We start from the raw sequence: 18,382 nt of genomic DNA, 5'->3' as shown, positions 1-18,382 counted from the left end.
GAATGTTTACACTAAATAAAAGCATCTATGTTTTATTTTATATGAATCGCACCGAGACAAATTTTAATTGACACGAATACCAGAAATACCTGTTTCAATACAGTGATTTTTCAAATTTAACGAATTATTTAAGATATTATTTGTATATTTGTTATCTCAAGTAATTATGAAATTGCAATAGAGAAAAGTTATTGCTAATGCAAAAAATTCGGCGCTAAGAGTAACATAGCTCAACGCGTGTAGCTTAAAAGTACATTTTTACAGAAGTAGTACAAAAATTGGAGATAGGCAAAATTTTATTCGAACAATGGATAACGGATAAAACCAACGAACAGTGATTTATTCGTGACGTTTGTTCCATTGAATAGTTAAATTTTCAGTTGTTCGTTATGAAATATTTCATTCTATAATTCGAGTTCAAATTTTTATTCACGTATTTTTTATTCGTTGACACTTTAATCTAGATAAGAATTTTGCCCCTCTCTGATAAAAATCTTGCACACGTGAAATGCACGCATAAATGTATAAAAATCAATCTACGCCAAAACGATCACTTTTGTACTCGATGTTAAAAATATTTCATGAAATCGTTCGAACGTAAGAACTTTTGCACATTTACTTTCTCTATAATCGTATAATAAAAATGTTAAATCGAGTAAATAAATAAATGAAAAATGAAATATAAATTTACTAGTAATAACTATACATCGACATATGTGTTTTGTTATTAAAAAACGAAACACAAAAGCCACTTTTGGAAAAGGCTTTGCTAGTTTGATCAAAGTCCTTTGCATCGTGTGCCATAGTAAACAATTTATTGATAACGTTTCGTCTCTACGTATCGATATCAAAAGTGATCTATTTGGCGTGAAATGATCCACGATCAAGTTACTTCATGGTGGATACTGCCACTGCTTTCAATCGGTTCCTATGTAATGTCGATCTTTCAGAGTGCGCACAAGCAAGCTAGATTCATATTTAGGTAATTAATTGACTGATTGATTATTTCTTAGAAATTGAGCGATTGAACTCGAAACGGGACACCAATGGTATCAAGTACGGCAATCAAAGCGATTTTTCACACGTTTCAATCGCTTTGAAGACTATAAGCACTTAATTTAAAGAAAAGTTTATTAAGTCTAATTTAAATATTCGGCTATTCGAAATTAAGGAATATTTTATTTAAAACGATAAGAAGAAAATATATATGTGAGTGATACACGAAGGATGTGGAGGTGAACAATTTCTTAAGTATAACTTTTAAGACTTTTTTTGTCATGAAACATTTTTTTTTAGGAAAGTTTGATTCGATGTAATAACTCCAAACTATTTACATATATTTGTTGTGTATATTGTTGTATGTTGTTGATAATATTTTCAAGGTACAGATAGTTTAACAGTGCACTACGTTGAACGAGAAAGTCTGGTTCGAAAAATTCTGATTTCCAGAAAAGTTAAAAGCAGTAGCGATCAACTAGTCTACTAAATTAAGTGTTTGGTCATTAATATTTATTATCGCAATTATTTATCGTAACGATCTTCTGTTACTGTTCCTTTGCCTGTGGTATTAAGTTAATGATAATTATATCTTAATTTATTATACAGTTGGTTAACTAAAGTCTGATAGTTGGCTATTAAGGTTCTAATAATCTTGAAAAAAAAAAGGTATAATAGAATAAGATACGCAATGTATGGCGGTAATGAAGGACGATAAATAAGTTGTTTTGCGAACAATCAGAGTTCTTAGGATTGCGGAGTGTTTTTTGTAAGAGATCTCCTATTATACAGGGTGTCACATTACAATCTTTCCGCGCAATTGGCTTCCAAACTATTGATTATTCAAACATACGTCTTACAAGATGAAACTCACTCTATTTCGAGAGTATATCTTATAGCTTCTATCTGTATGGAGAAGTTTCCAAATTTAAGAACATAATTGGGACCACCATTCGACAGCTAGTCAATAGAGATTAAGCTGATTAGGATAATTACAATTCTTAAATTCAGGGTCAAAATTGGGTTTCAAAAGATGGGGTTACATTGATCTCTTGTTGCATATGTGGTATTTTCTATACGCATATTGGTGCTTATTGTTAATTAAAACTTTTTACTTGATAATTGTACGTTTAACAGTATTTTTGATGACTATGGCGATTGTAACAACTAGGATAATTGAGACGATTTAAACGATCGTTATAATTGACACAGTCGTCACAATCACGTCGATTAATAGACAATTATCAGACTATTATCAGATCATAATCATGCAGTTGTGACGATTGCAATGATTGCAGTGATCATTGAAATTGATTTACTTCCCCGAAACAGAGTAGGTTCCATCCATAGATCAAGACACTCTGCATGTGATAAAAGCACAGTGCATACTGTGAAATTCGAAAATCTGAACGAAACAGAAAGAACTTTGTGCTTGAGAAAGTGTGCGCCACGAATCTTGACTTGCGGTTTCGATAAATGTATTACTAATTATTGGTGCTGATTGTAATAGTTGGTGCTGGCGTGTGTACATTGTATAAATTCGACCAGACGGTGAAATTTGTTTACAACGGCAAGTGTTCATTCATAATCATGCGAAGTTAGCGTGTAAGCATTGAAATGCGCGACAGCGAGAGCGTAAAGAGGGATATGTACTGTTTTCTTCATTTTAATCTCACGTAAAGCTTTTATTCACTGGACAACATAAACCAAAGCAGAGTATTATAAAAACGAGTGACGAAGAATTGAAGAAGCCTAATTAGTTGTATCAGTTGATGAAAACAACCAATTGCTTGAATATTCTTGCTAAAAAACATATTGAAATAAACGTAATAAAAATTTGAAGAGCTCAAGGGAACTGCAATGATATTAGGTAACTAGTAAATTTTCTGTTGCTTTGTGAAAATAATTTATACGGTGAGAAGTGTTCAGTTCTTAGAAGGTATTTCAATTGTTATTGTCACGTTCATCTGTCAAGGCATCTTTCGATTATGTAATAACAATGTTGAAACTTACAATGTATGTTGTGAGACTAGATAGCGACAGAATTTGTAAATAGTAACTCATATGGTTATAACGGAACATTACCTGTAAAAAGAAATTCAACCGTACAATGTAATGATATGTAATGTCATATTAATATTTGAGATTTGTAGATAAAATCGTATTGCGTACTGCGAGAGATGCACGTACTCTTTCGTTTTGTTCCACCAGAAAAAAACATGCAGTAATTTATACCGATCCATCGAAATCATGATGAATAAACAAGCAAACGTTACGTCGTTGCGTTGTGGTCTTATTTGTACACGATTCCTCAGGATTTATTAGATGTATGCTTAAGTTTTGTAGATTTTTGTATTAATTTCTTTTATTAATTAAATGGAATCTACACTTTTCAAACAAACTAAAAACGAAGTTATGTCATAAATATGATTTGTTATTCAATTGTTTAGATGCAATTTGACCAGTCATATCAATATAAAAAACACTTCATGTTCATTAATATATTTAAAATCGTTTTCATTGTCAGCGTTGAAACAGATGAATTTATTTAAAAATGTTTCAATTAAATTCCATTTTCGCAGTATGTTCGTCATCAATTAGTTTTATTATAAATTAAACCGTGAATCTACTTTCAAACAAGGTGTAAAGAATCGAAAGTGGTGTCATCGTGGATTGTTACGTGGACACTGCGCGAACGAAACGTACTCTAAATTGAATTACTTTTGTTAGGCATGAATATTTACTAAATGCGTTATTTCATTATAAATGCTGGTGTGTTAGTACCCGAAGAATATTTTGTTCGATATAATTGTGGTGTTATGCGTGCTTGTATCGATGTTACCCGAGTTCTTGATTATGGGAATAAAATTGAACACTATTCTTACTTTTGAAATATTTTCTGTTTCTATTCCCTGTCACGCATGTCAAACATTTATCTTTAATTAAATGTATACCGAAACGCGAGGTCGTTATCTCAAATGTTAAACATTTCTAATTCATATGAATACTTGTCAATTTTAACGACAAAATATTATTTGTAAATACAATAGAAAATATTGCACAAGTTTCCTTTATTAGAGTAGAAAGCGTGATTGTCTTACCGTATCCTGAAATATATAGAGATTTTGAGAAATATTAGGAAGCTCGTTGGAAAATCAAAGTTCGTTACTAGTTTATGCTTCGATAATGTTAACATGCAATTGCGCAATTACTACGGGAATTCGAGTTTGCATCCTAATTGAGTGCAAACGCAATTGCATCGACTTTATAAAGCATATAGATCGGTCAAACGGTCAATTACATTGTACAAAATGCTACCAAAAAGCATCCAATCGCGACGAAATTGAGGTAACATGATTCCAATTTGAATTGTCACGCAAATTAGAGTAAAAAGTGATTGAATTACTCACTTATCGATGAATTACTGACGATTGTAAACATACAACATTAATTAAATAAACATACTTTAATATCGATTAAATTCATAATGAAAAGTTATTAATATTAGATAAAATCACTAATAGTCAGTGAAGTATTTCGAGAACGATGTTTAGGAACACGTGAACGAATGAAGAATGTACACCTCAGTATTTACTCACGAGTTCTCCAGATTGTTATGTTTCTTCCACTTCCGCGAAACAAGTCCTTAAACGATGAATCATAATTCATTAATTAATCGACCTATCGAAGTTAGGGAGAAAGGAATGCCTTACCCACCCCACTGTAACCTGTACTTCTAAAAAGAAGGTCATCGAACCTCTTATCTCTCTGACGAGGATATTTCAGGTAGAAACGATGGCCGTAAAATTGAAAAACAAAGATAACGGGCGAACATTTGATTCCTCAAGGATTTAACAGTGATAACGGTATTTATTATTCTTGGATCTTATACTAGCCTATACACAGTGGGTTCTGTTTAAAGTGTTACAAATGGTTCTAACGAAAATTAGTTAATGTTTGAATGAATCAAGTCGACCAAATAAAAAGCCATAAAAGCTGCAGCGTTCTATAAACGACGTTAAACTTTTCTAGGGTAAACGAGGCATCGGGGTTGCGACATGCATCGATTATGGCAGTATGATGCTCTAATGGTTATTTTAACACGGGTCTTCTCATCAGAACCATTTGCTAATTCATGCGAGGACACATCCTAACTCTTATTCGCTCCGCTCAGTAAATTCCTAAACGAATTACTTACGCCTGTGATGAAAGAGACACGCGGTACTCTCGATTAGTGCTTAGTCGAGCTTATCTACGTTCCCTTAGTTATACGTCGTGCAGCCCCGTCGAGGTGTCTTCAGTTTACACCCTATTTCAGGATCGGTCGCTAATATACGTGGTTTTACACTATTTTCTGCGAAGCGAACTTTGGAAGATAACAAGACTATACCGCAACCTCGGTTGTCCCTTTGCCTTTTAAAATAACCTTCCCCTCGCGGTCCCTTCCCTTCCGCTTTGAACTTTTGTCCATACTGTTGGTAATTATTTTAACCGTTAGCGGTTCAAATTTATAACGCGTAGGTACATTGTCAAGTTTGGTATTTTTAGAAACAGAAATTACGTTGTTGATAGAATCGTAACACGAATTTATTTATTTTAAATAGTAAACATTTAGTCAATGTAGATGAAACTCATTTAAACAAAACTTTGAATCGTAATCCATTTAATAAATGGTTTATTTGAAAGGTAGATACTAAGTAAAATTTAGAAGCGTGTTCTGAACAACCATGGTTCACGATGACGACTCTTTTTTAATTTGAAACTTTTGAAATTATTGTTCATAGGTAACGTATAAATAAAACATAACATAAATTTATAGCGTTTATCGAAACATTATAAAATTAATATAAAATATACACGAAGCGTTTGAAAATGTTACAGTAATTTCTGTACAGGTGCAAAACAGAAGAAGCACGAGTGGAAAGTAATGTAGAATTTACGTTGAAGTTTATAAAGGTACACATATCTCTCCGTTTAACTGCCTCTCCTGAATCAAACAGAACTGAATTACTGTCGCATCGTTGTTGTTTGTCCCCTTTTTTCATGGCTTCATACGTTTTCAAAGATTAATCTTTTACGGGAGAAGAGCAGGCTCGCGTAAATCAACCAGAGTTCTCTTATCTTAGCTTGACGTGCGAGAGCCGACGGAAACTGAGGGTTATTGCATCACTATACAGGGTGTTTAGCTACTACTGGAAAACAAATTAAGCCGCAATTTATAAATGATGAAAGAAATGACAATCTAGACCAAAAATCTTCATTATCTTCTTCATTTTTTGACCTATGAGAATTGTAATCCAGTTTCCTCAATAAGTACCATCTATCCTGTATCTTCTTGTGATCTTCAATGTGAGTGCCTTGAAGTACTGTTACAGAAGCACTAAAGTTCAAAACATTATGCAAAATGAACAAATGAAATGCAGTATGAAAAATTTGACAACACCTGCAGTGGTTCATCGCCAATAAAAGAGTTCAATTTATAAACGTTTTCGAGCATATTTTAACTTGAGAATAAAAATATTAATATAATCTGACGAAAATCAAATTTCCATAATACTCTGCGTCGCATCGACACTTCAGTCATCTCGTTTTTATTATTATCGCAACTATCTAAACAAAATTTATTCTACACTATTTTCTAGCTTCCATCTATTATTTCACAGTAAAAGGAAACATTTACAAAGGAACTATATAGCCTTAATTATTAACAGCAGGTAAAAGCCTCCTAAAAATGACAAAAATATCCTTTTGCCCCGTGACCTACATGTAACTTATCGCCCAGAATGCGACGTTCCACGCTATCACCGACTCGTTTTGTTGCCCCGTGCAAATAAGCGCCAGCGCGACATCTATCAAAGTGTAAAACAACTAAACAAGGAGGGTTTCGAGAGAAAAAAAATACGGTAAAACACAAAGCGAGAAAAAGAGGACAAAGGGTACGAGGGCATGCAGCGTGCAGAGACGGTAGGATAGCGGGATGCATATGGTTGTTAACTATCCTTTGAGTCTCGTACGTGGAACACCTCACCCGTGCAATGTCTCACTCGGACCATGAGGCTGTGACAGCGTATGGTTGAGCTACGATGGCGGATATGCGGATATGCTCGGTTGCTTCGTAAAAAGACATTTTCACAGCTCTGCTAGCGCGCAAAATAGTAGAGACCGGCTTTCGGATCCGTGTAAGCATCGTGTAACGCCATACCTGATTACACACAGTGATCACTGAGCCGAGCTTATCCCTCGTATGCTTCGATAAGTTGTTAAGAACGCACCTCGTTGGGCTCCAACCACTGCACTAACAGGATTACTCAGTCTTCTGTGATTTATGTCCACGTATTATTAGTATCGTGGGTCAGCCGCTTCCAGCTTAAAAGGAGACCCTCAAAGCATTGTTTATCATCATATTAAAGGTTCGCGGTAAAAAAGGTTATAAGCGAAAAAGGAATTTGCTTATGGGCCTCGATCAAGGGAGCCTTCGAAATCAATATTTAGAAAACTCGTTATCGGTATTGGTAAATATACCACAGCGAGTTGAACAAATTTTAAATACAAAATTAGATAGTTATTAGATAGAATTTTAGCGTTCTGAAACACCGATGAATTGTTAGAGTTTGTATCTAAACATTGTTCCAGATTTCTCACGGTTTCAGAGATGTTAGTAAAAATGTCAATAATCATTAAGAATGAATCACTATATTTTACAAATATAAAGTAACTAATTTAATTACTCTTCATCCAACTTGAAATACGTCACTTTTTATATCTAAAGATCTTATTAGGAGTTCGCAGCCATTAGCTCGCTATTACTCGAAGGATCGTTAACCGCGAATAATACCGATTACCAAGTCTCACCACGAAGAGGTTGCTGCGAGTAGACTCGCGAGGGAGATAAAAGGAATCAGAGTTCCTTCGATCTCCCTCTACATGGATTATACAATCGACGAGCTTAATACTAAGCACGAAACCATGGAGATAAAAAAAAACACAAAATTTCATAGAAAACTCATATTCACTCAGAAATTAATTTTCATTTATTCGAATCAATAGATATAAAAATATAAAAAAATTTCTTACGATTAGTGGCTTCGATGAATACTTATTCTAAACCGTGCCACTTATTAATATTTCATTCTAAGATTACATGCAACGCCATTTTTAGTTCTCACATGTGAAACTAAAAAATAATTTTTAACAGAAACGTCGGAATTCATGTTTATTTATTTGCAATTAATTCAAAGTTAGTTAACTCAATCAATTAACTCAGTCGTCTGGATAATATAAATCTAATCAAATGTCAAACATTTTCGAAACGTTAATAAATTTTTTCTGCTCCAGTTGAAAGTAAGTCTTATCGTTGAAAGTAGTCATAGATATTTCTAAGAGAGTTTGGTTCAGAAAAAAGGAAAAATTTGGTCTTAGGAAGGAAATCGGAATAGTAATACTTTGGGACGATCGAAAATACCTGTGACGCAAGAGTATCCAGGTCAAGTACATAAAATATGTACACCTTCTGTATGTATACCGAAAGGAATACCTGTTAGGCTCGTGGCATATACGCAATCATTGATTGAAATATAAATATTATACTATCAAATGCATTATTGCCGAAAGTATTCTATTTCTCAATCGAAAATTTTAGTTTTAATCCACATCACAATAAAAACCAAATTTGAACTCAGAAGAAAGTTAATTTTTGTCTTGGGCTAATAATAAAGTAAAATCTACAGAAGCAGCAGGTATTCATGTCACCTTAATATTTCACTCGAAACTTATGTTTAGGTATTGTCCATGTAACGTCGAATATTTTATTGAATAAATATTCAATCGTGCAAGAAATGATGGATCGAGTTATATATATATACTTATAGTAAAAAATAAACATTTTGAAGAACGCATGTTTTAATTATCAATTTTCTTTATTACCATAAGTGCATCGATGCGGAATATCACTGTTGACATAAATGGGTGGCGTGATAGATTTGAAACGTTGTCGTCTATGCAAATACATCCGACAATACAGATTCCCGTCGCGTGAATGGTCAACAATCAAGTAACAACAAATGTAAACAGGAAACAGACGTCACAGATTCGACCTCTTGTTTATGGTACTATAACGATCTTAAGACGAACTCCCATTCCACCCCTACATAATAAGTTGCTATTGGTATTAATTTCAATTATTACTATTATATTCCGTTGTTCTATATTGAAGAAAGTAAGTTTGTATTTTACATTACAATAAATTTTAGTTTTATCAGACGCACAAACTGCAGGAATGAGTGACTTTACATTGAAATTTGTATGTATAATAACGACGAGACAAGTGAATACTCGCAAGGAATAAGAGACTAGCGCTGAGAAGGGTGCAACACCTATCATCGACTCCTCGAATCTCCGAGGATGTAACAGTCTGACTCAAGGATCACTTAACCCATTAATGTTCAATATCTGCATTACTGGTATAATGGATAACCCCTCGAAAGAGATCGATATCAGCCAATACATCGATGATATTGCATTAATGGTTCAGGAAAACGATCCGGTCGCAACCACTACTAAGATTGAAGAGGCTGTCGAGAGCAATAACTTACAAAAGACTGGTCTACGACTACCATCAATTGAAATGGAAGTTCCATCTTTTGGTAACTCTTTTTACGAATCATTAAACCCAAATATTTACATTGAGAGCAATACAGAATAAACCCTCAATCAGATTTCTGGGTATTTACATTGGCAACGAGTTGGAATTTAAAATTTACATTAGGAACATTTTAGTATAGTGTAATGAAGACTGTAGGAGGCTAGAGATGTGACACTTAATCTATTCTGTTGATATATATAAATCATTAGTTAAATCAAAAATTGATTATGGCAGTATGTGGTGTTTCTTACTTACCTCCGATGAACTGAAACTATCAATTTATCGATAATGATGGTACACCTGAACACTAATGACCTTCTAATTCGTAAAGAAGTTCACAGAGAAATTCACAGATAGCGTCGCGAGTATCTGGCGTTAATCGACGTCCCTTATCAATGTTGTTCCTGCAGAAAAAATCGAGCATACTCGATAGAGCCAAATTTGTACGAATGAAGTATATAATAAGAACCTACAGCAATCCATTCAACTCTGAACCCAAGGCGATAATCGAATTCGTCAACGACACCCCATTCGCAGTAATTACACTGATTCCACGCAACTGTGGCCTGATTCAGTTTTCCTGGAAGGATGTCGCGCCATATCTAAATCAAATAGAGATGCATGCAACCAGAAAGATACTCTAGGTACTCTGCAAACTGCTGCTGGTCCTAATTTAGTGCTTTAGTTGCTTAGAAACTTGTAGTAACCAAGCACATGGTTCCAAAGGAGAAGTTTCCATTTCAACAAGAGTCATGCATTCGTTTTTATATGGGTCTAAAGAAGATGATTCCACTTTCACATAAGTTTCATGCATTTGTCCTCGGCGCATTCACTTAAGAAGGATAAACCCTTTGACTACGAAGGGCGTGTACATCCGTCCTTGAAAATTAGGCTCAGACTATATTCGTCTATGAAAAGTCAATCACTGCGAAATAGTAATAATATCCTTAGATATAACAATAATCTGGGCAATCTTCAATTATCATATGAAAGACTATATAACTATATATTGTATAAAGTTCAAAGAGGGGTAATGGAATTGGAATAACTCTTCACTTCAGGAAACTAGATTGATATCATGTAGATTCCTCCAAACCATGAAATAGAAAGGAATCAATTATTGGATATTTCCGAGGATTTCCTGGAAATCAGATGCTTCGTTCCTGCCCACGAATCTTTTCCAATTCTCACAAAAGAGTAATGTGGTTAAATGTGGAAAAAAACTTGGATCGTCGAAGCTCCACAGAAAGGAAAGTTCTACTTTTAGAACGTTCGTGAAACTTTGGTTCCATAATCGTAATCTACCAAGGAGCATGATTATCTGGGTCTACCAGTACAGAAGCAACATTGTAACTGTAATATTGTTATGATATTGCGGCCTTCTTCGCCAAGGTGCACATAATACAGAATAGTAAGTTTCGTTGAAGTCATACCATTATATACGCAAATATACGAATATTTGTCTTTTGGCAATTCATTATTTATTACGAAAATATAAGAGAAATTTTCATATTATCTTTTCGTCAGGGATGACGTCATAAACACCATTACACAAGCTACCACTTCGATAAATATATATTATTTCTCTCCTGTGACAGATATTAAAAACAAAATAATGGTTCTTGTTAGTGAATGGACGTGTAAATCGCAGCCGATCGATCATTATTGAGCGACACGTGAACACACAATACGGCACGAAACAGCAACCCGAAACAACTAGAACATGTAATGGGGAAGGAGGAGTATTGCGTAAGCTAATGGCAAAATAATATTATTTTCCGTGGGGAAATTTGAATCGTGAGATCAGGTACAGCAAAATCTCCGTTATGCGAACATCCTATTATGTGAATCGTATGTTTTCTGTTACAATATTGCATAAACGTAGTTAAAATACATGCGAAATTAAATTTGGGAGACTAATATCATGGTAGCTAATATTTGATTAAATGTAAAAAAATGAAAGGCTGATAAAAATATGGGAGAAACTTATAAAATTTAAGGGATATTGCTTGAATGTAACAAACGAAAGCTTGGAAGAAATTTCTGCTGTTTGAAATGGCAGAGGAAGAGGAATGGTGAGCTAAAATTAAACGGAAATGAGATAGATAAAGCTAGACTTATACAGAATAACAGAATGAAATAATCGTGATAAGCCTAGCATAATGGAGTGGCATTTGCTATAAATTGATATAATCGAGAACACTATTTCAACGAAGTTACTTAAATATTTATTAAAATTGAATGCTAAGCACTTTCGTCAAATACAATTTATTAGATTCCCAATTTGCATGTAAGAAAAACATTTATTTATACAATATTTCATTACAATAAGCCATTTCTTGTAACATCGATAAAATTACACACGCAACAGTCTTATCCGATAACTTTATCTGAATATAATCAATGAAATATTTGTTATCCACTGAATTTATTTTCTGAAGTACATAAATGTGAAGCAGTATTAATTTGTACTCTACATATAAAGTGAGCTACATTAAAATTGCATTTATTTCATTTACTTTTGTCTTTAACAGCAAGTAAAATCGAGTGCTGACCATTCATCGTACTACCATATGAAAATTCTCCTGTCTGCATATTTGCCCCCCCCCCCCCCAATTAGTTTACATAACATTCTACTGTAACTGTGCCAGAAGTCCAATTTGGAAGTATCAGTCTGTAAATTTAATACTGCAGAATCAAATGCTTTAATGTGTACATTTCCAACATCAATCGTTTGCGATGATTGGATTTAAAATCCATCATTTGCACCTGTTCCCGATTAATGCTGCGAAAACTGCCAATACGATGGTAACACATCGTTGGACTGATGTTTACGCGAATGCGTGTTTTGCATGCAAATACGCGAAGTATACTTAGCGGGAGACGAGGCTAAAAATTCCAGAGGCAAGTTGTCACAATGTTCTTTCAAAAAAAAAAAAAAAAAAGTCTCGCGTTGCAACACGTGCGATGGGTGACATATACGATGCTCGAAGTTCGAACATATTCTATTTTGCACGTGACATCGCGTGAGATATTGTTTTTGTTTCAAAACAGATTGTAATAACTTGAGTCTGTAATAACTAGCCTCACCTTTCCCTGTTTGTATACGGAGTTATACTACGTGCAAGTATGCATAATACATACACGCATATAGAAAATAAACGCAAGTATAGTAGGTGTTTGTAAACTGTGCAAGTTTCGTCGTCATTATTCAAAGTCATTAGTCTGACGTCTATCGTCATTTTTAACCGACTTCGAAAAGGAGGAGGTTACTCAATTCGACATGTATATTTATTTTCTTTTTATTCCGTCTAATAAATTGTTATGGGAAAATTGATACGGAATGAAGTAATATGGAAAATGCAGGCATGTGTAAAAGATGTATGTAAAATATGGAAAAGTGTGTATATTGCTGGAAATGTTTAGTATTGTTGGGAGACATAGTGGCTTCGTATGCTAACTGTTGCGATAAATTTTAGATATTATAATTTTAAATATTATAAATCTTGGCGCCCTAGGTAAAACGCTTTAAATTTGCCTGGCAGCGAATGGGTTAAATACAATGTTGAGGACGGTAAGGTCCAAAACTTATCAAACTTCAAAAGTGAAACCTAATTGGATAACAAACTTTAATAGCTTAATGGGAATATTTCAACGTGCCTACTCAGAATTCCTCTAATTTGCCACTAATTACCACGTATTTGAAGCGACGTTAAATTCACATTTACAAAGAAAAAACACTATAAAGAAACAGAAAAAAAGGAAAGGGGTAGGTGTTAGAGAAGATTTGCTTAGTTCTGTAAGTGATGCTCAAGTTCATTGAACTGAAAGTGACGAAACTTTGGAAGACCTACAAACACGAATGTTTATATAGGAAGATGATGAGAAACTTAAAGGTAAACAAAAAGTGGGAGATTATGTTTTGATCGAGTCTTATGAAAGAAAAACCAAAGTGCATTACACTGAAAAAGTGAGAAAATATGACACTATAGAATGAGATGACGCAGTAGTATCGCTTCTGGCCAAAAGAACTATGAGGTTTCTTTGCGTGACCGCTATTAGGTGTTGTGGATTGGGTGATCGAAAAATAAACGGTTTTCAGAAACTTCCTTCGTGAAAATGGAAAGGAATATTAAAACAGATCCAATTGCATTACATTAAGTAATGGCATAATCACTAGTTTATATTTCTTTCTTTGGAAATATCATTTAAATAAATATTGAAATATCGGTTTTAACTACATATAGTTTATATTTTGTAATATCACAATTACAATCACAATGTGATTCTTTTGTAAAAGTTCTTTCTGAAATCTCACTTTCAAAATAATTGTTAGCAACAAAGGGAAGTCCTCTACGAGTTATCTATATTTACAAAATACTGAATCAACCGATGCGACCATTTGTCCTTGGCACAGTAATTCACCGTAATTGTGCGGGAAAACGTGAGACGGGTGATATCTCACAATCAGTCTTTCGAAGAAACGTATAATTGTTGGTCGTATACCATTTGTATTCACTAGTTTTGTCTCACAGCGGTACGGCTGTTGGTAAGGCTTCATTTGTTTTACGCAGAATACACGAAAGTCATGCAATACCAAACGGAATTAATCCCTAGGAATGCTCATTAATGTCGATGCGTGTCAATTTCCAATCATTCTGGCTTGGTATCGAGCAGAGATTAAAATCAGTTGGTGTTTCGTATTAATTAAGTGGCATTGTTGACATTTCTTGTAGTATTGATTTAATTTGAACGTCAAGTATAATTGGATCTTAAGAAGCCTATTAGATAAACTGCAATCAGTCTTGAAACATTAATTCAGAATAAGGAAATGCTTCCTCCATTTATTTGTCAATTAGCAATGTATATTTCTGCAGGTGTTCTTATTGATCAAAAAAGGAAGTCGAGTTGGTGATGAAATACTGTGGTGAACTACTTTTTTGATAATTACTAAAACGATAAAATGATTTAATGGAAATATACCATAGACGTGTACTTTTAAAATAAATAATTTCCTAGTTATCGTGGAATGTGCTTATTTTCCGTTGGAAAATTCAGCTCTCTGTACTTTAAAGAATTTTCAAAATAAATTTAGTTCCTTTAGATCTTTTATTGAAATACAAATTATGAGGGTAATATTTGTGTAGGCCTACGTACAGAAACAAGTCACTCAAAGAAAGTCTACATACAAATGGTAACAAATATTTTCGGAAAGCTAGAGCTGCATCGCGTTACTCTGCCATTCCAGTCTATACAATAAACTTTCTGTTTCTTTGAGAAATTCCTCTAAGGCACATTCTTCTCTCTGCGATCCGATCGAGTCTTGTTTGTACTGTTTAGGTGGTGGCGTTCCTCTCTCCCCGACTATTGTCTGATAATGTTCGTTGAATATTTCACACTGCTGCTCAATAACAATATTCAAAGTTTGCGTTACTTTTACCGTCGAACAATAGGCTTCGTTCAAAATATTAGCGATGAAAGAAGCAGTGATTTCTACTGGTTAGAAGCCACAATTCAAATCTTTTAGAAACAAAAGTGATCCTGTCTAGTTGAAACTCTCATTTGGATTCTATATGTCTCTGTATAAACATCTCATCAAAAGATCTTTTCTAGAAATATTGGCAATATTGGCAAACTTTGTATATTTAGCTGAAATACGGGGAGTTAATTATACAGTCAGTGATGTCTAAGTGTCTCTCTGTAGGAACTGTGGAGCGACACGTATGAACAAAGGATGCGAAATTCCTAGATCTACGTTTACACAGTGCTATTTCATTAATAATAATGAAGATAGTCTTTCGATTTCGCCTTAATTGAATATATTTTGAATCGAAATTTCAAAATGTTATAAAGCAAAATAAGCACGAATAAAGACAGGACCCCGAAGATACAGAAGTAATCTATTCACCCCATTGTACCAAATCTTCCCTTACCAAAAAACACCTTACATCTCAACGATACGCCTAACAATTAAAAGCATTAATTATAATCATGCCTTCGCGACAATTCACCTGTACGAGCCACCGCGTGCCACTCATCCCTCGCCCTGGCTACAGTCCTTCACCCGTTGCTCGGCACAATAATGACAAGTGCTGGGGGTGAACCCTCGATGGTACGCAACGCGTATCGGCGGAATATCCAATAAACCAGGATGAACAACCGCGCGTCCGTAGGCAACACGGGGCTCAAAGAGGCTGGAAATAGCGGCGGCGTCCAGGGAAGAAATCTTGCCGGTGGTTGGATATAATCGGTACACACGAACCGCGATCGGGGGCGGCACGTACGATTACCTCGCCGGGATCGGCACTGGCACGGTTAGCCGAGCTTCGAAGTCCTCTCTCTCTCCGTCATCTTGAGTCCTTCGAGCGTGAACGGAAATACCCATCGGCGTGTACCGGAAGCTCACGGCAAAGTCCTCCACCCCTTTGCCCTCCGTTTTAGAAAAGGGATCCCTGTAGCGATTTCTGCGGTAGCGTGACAAGAGTAGCCAACACCGCGGAAAGAGGAGGAGGGGAGTAGGGTAAAAAAAAAGAAACGCGACGAGGGCAGGGGTTGGGAAAGGCCTGTGGAACGCGAAGGGATGGAAGAGGATGGCAGATAAAAGGGTAGGAAGAGAAACCGGTCGGTCTAAGGGGGGTGGGTTCGATTCGCTGGTGGCAGAACCGGAGAGGAGAACAGTGTGGTCGGAGGAGAGGGGTGACATTATATTTGCGCAGAGCTGCCCGATAGGGCGCAGTATCGTCGCGACCGCCGTCGCGTGCACGTCGATTTTTCGTGCTTTTACTACGTGTTTAGACCCGCGAGTGCGTCTGCACCGAGAACGTCGCTTTCACTCCTCGTTGGTCGTACCTTGGCCAGCTTACTCTACTAGTTCTCTCGTTCTTTCCCTCTCTCGTCTACTCTCTCTTTCTCTCTGTTTACCCGCCTCTGTTCGTCTATATCTGTACTCTTTTTTTTTTCACGGTGTCACCAAGCGTTTCCAACGTTTATACCATCCCCGGATTCCCGATTTTCTACCGTGCTCCGTTTCGCATAACTACGTGTCTCGCGATCCGTGTTTATCGCGAATAACGAAAACAAAACAAAAAAAAAAAAAAAACAACAACACGGAGGAGTCCGCGAAGTGTCGACGGCCCGAAGAGTGAGTAGAATAGTGTTGTTTTGCGTGATCGTTGGTGTGGTTTCGTTCCTGCTTGCACTGCCTTGCGCGAAGGATCTTCGTTTTCTACCCTTTAAATTCTCGCACCACTTGCATGGCCCACTCCCACGAGCCTCCCCTCCGATCGAGTGACTTTCGATTTTCACGCAACGCGACGCGATCTCTCGCGCTATTTGGATGGATAACGCCGTGACTGGATCGACCTGGCCTACGAATGATTGCCGGTAATTGCCGTGGGATTGTCAGGTTCTCGTTGGATCTCGAGTATCGAGCGTTTCGACGGAGTAACAAGATCGGTGGACTGAATGCACTCGTTTCGCCACCGACGCCGTGATAATAGAGGGTGAATCACCGTCCGAGCAAATGCTAGGACCTTTACCGAATGCGCAATATTAGTTGACATTCTCGCGTTGCGTGAAAAGTCACCGGAATAGAGACCAAAACTGATTTCGGAGCGCGGAGCCGCCGATGGGACAGAACCAGGTATGCAATCTTGCGATCCGCCTATATGTTGTATCGTGCACCTTTTCTTTTTTTGCTGTACTCTGGGATGGGGATTGCCCTTCGAATGTAATTTGCTTTTGAAGGATAATCTGGTTGATAGGAGAACGTATAGGAGGTAGTTGGATTTAATGGACCTAAACAAACTTCTGAAAGGACGAATTTATGATTCATGTTCATGCATTACGATTCTTGCTAAAGAATACACGATTGAACGTGTTTATTAGAAATTTTCCAATGTTCGTGCTTTGACGTTATAATTCTGAGAATATAGTTATCCTGTCGGTAGGATATGTAACCTCGCGAATTGGCATAACAATAATATTGAATTCTTTGATGGATCCATTACCTCTCGTCAATCTACACCGCAAAAGATTATGTCAGTAGACCAGAATTTCGTTTGAAGGATAATTCGGCCGATAGGAAAACAGTAGTTGATCTAACGAACCTGAACAAACTTCTGAAAGGACAAATTTCCAACCCACATCGGCTAACTAAAATATGTTTGAACGTGTTTATTAGACAGGTTAGAAATTTTCCGATTGTCCACGCCTCGACGTTATAATTCAACGATAGAGCATAGTGATTCTATCAGCAACAATATTGACTTCTTTGATGGATCTATTACCTCTTACCAATCTACTCCGGGTAAGATCATGTTAATAGACTCGAGGAAATTACAGCTATCGTGCAAACGAGTAGTGGTATATGTATTGTACCACTTGTAACAGCTTTGTAACTTTACATCCCCTATTAGTTACTCGAGTTTGTAGCAACAAATTATTTTCCCCTACCCATTAATTCGTGAAAGCAATAGGAATGATATTAAATTGAGATTTTCTATTAACGAATGAATTGTTTATTTCTATGGCGTGGTTTTAAACACAAAATTTTGTTTGACTAGAACAATAGAACACAAATAATAAGACACAAATTAAAATACAAAATGTACATATTTTTGAACGCACGTGATTTGAAAAGTTATGCTCCTTTTATTTGGCGATGGTGAGAATAGTATTTATTGAGAATTATTGTACTATAGAACAGCTAGCTTTAGTTTTACTTTAATTATTTCTTAAAGTATA

At 35.8% G+C, this 18,382-nt stretch overlaps 1 protein-coding gene across 3 annotated transcripts in view; it reads left to right on the top strand.

Annotated features, from left to right (window-relative positions):
• The first annotated feature begins 14,953 nt into the window (after window positions 1-14,953).
• LOC128889672 (1-phosphatidylinositol 4,5-bisphosphate phosphodiesterase epsilon-1-like) overlaps window positions 14,954-18,382 on the top strand; it is a 115,982-nt gene continuing 112,553 nt past the window's right edge. Inside the window, exon 1 of one of the 3 annotated variants that reach the window (XM_054147508.1) lies at window positions 14,954-16,778. The gene's annotated coding sequence lies outside the window, so the exon portion shown is untranslated. The other 2 variants (XM_054147506.1, XM_054147507.1) reach the window with 2 other exon arrangements.

This window comes from Hylaeus anthracinus, unplaced genomic scaffold (assembly GCF_026225885.1).
Source record: "Hylaeus anthracinus isolate JK02 unplaced genomic scaffold, UHH_iyHylAnth1.0_haploid 11997, whole genome shotgun sequence".
In the NCBI taxonomy this organism is placed as follows: domain Eukaryota; kingdom Metazoa; phylum Arthropoda; class Insecta; order Hymenoptera; family Colletidae; genus Hylaeus; species Hylaeus anthracinus.
The sequence above is the reverse complement of the archived record's forward strand: the minus strand, read 5'-3'. Positions and strand labels throughout refer to the sequence as shown.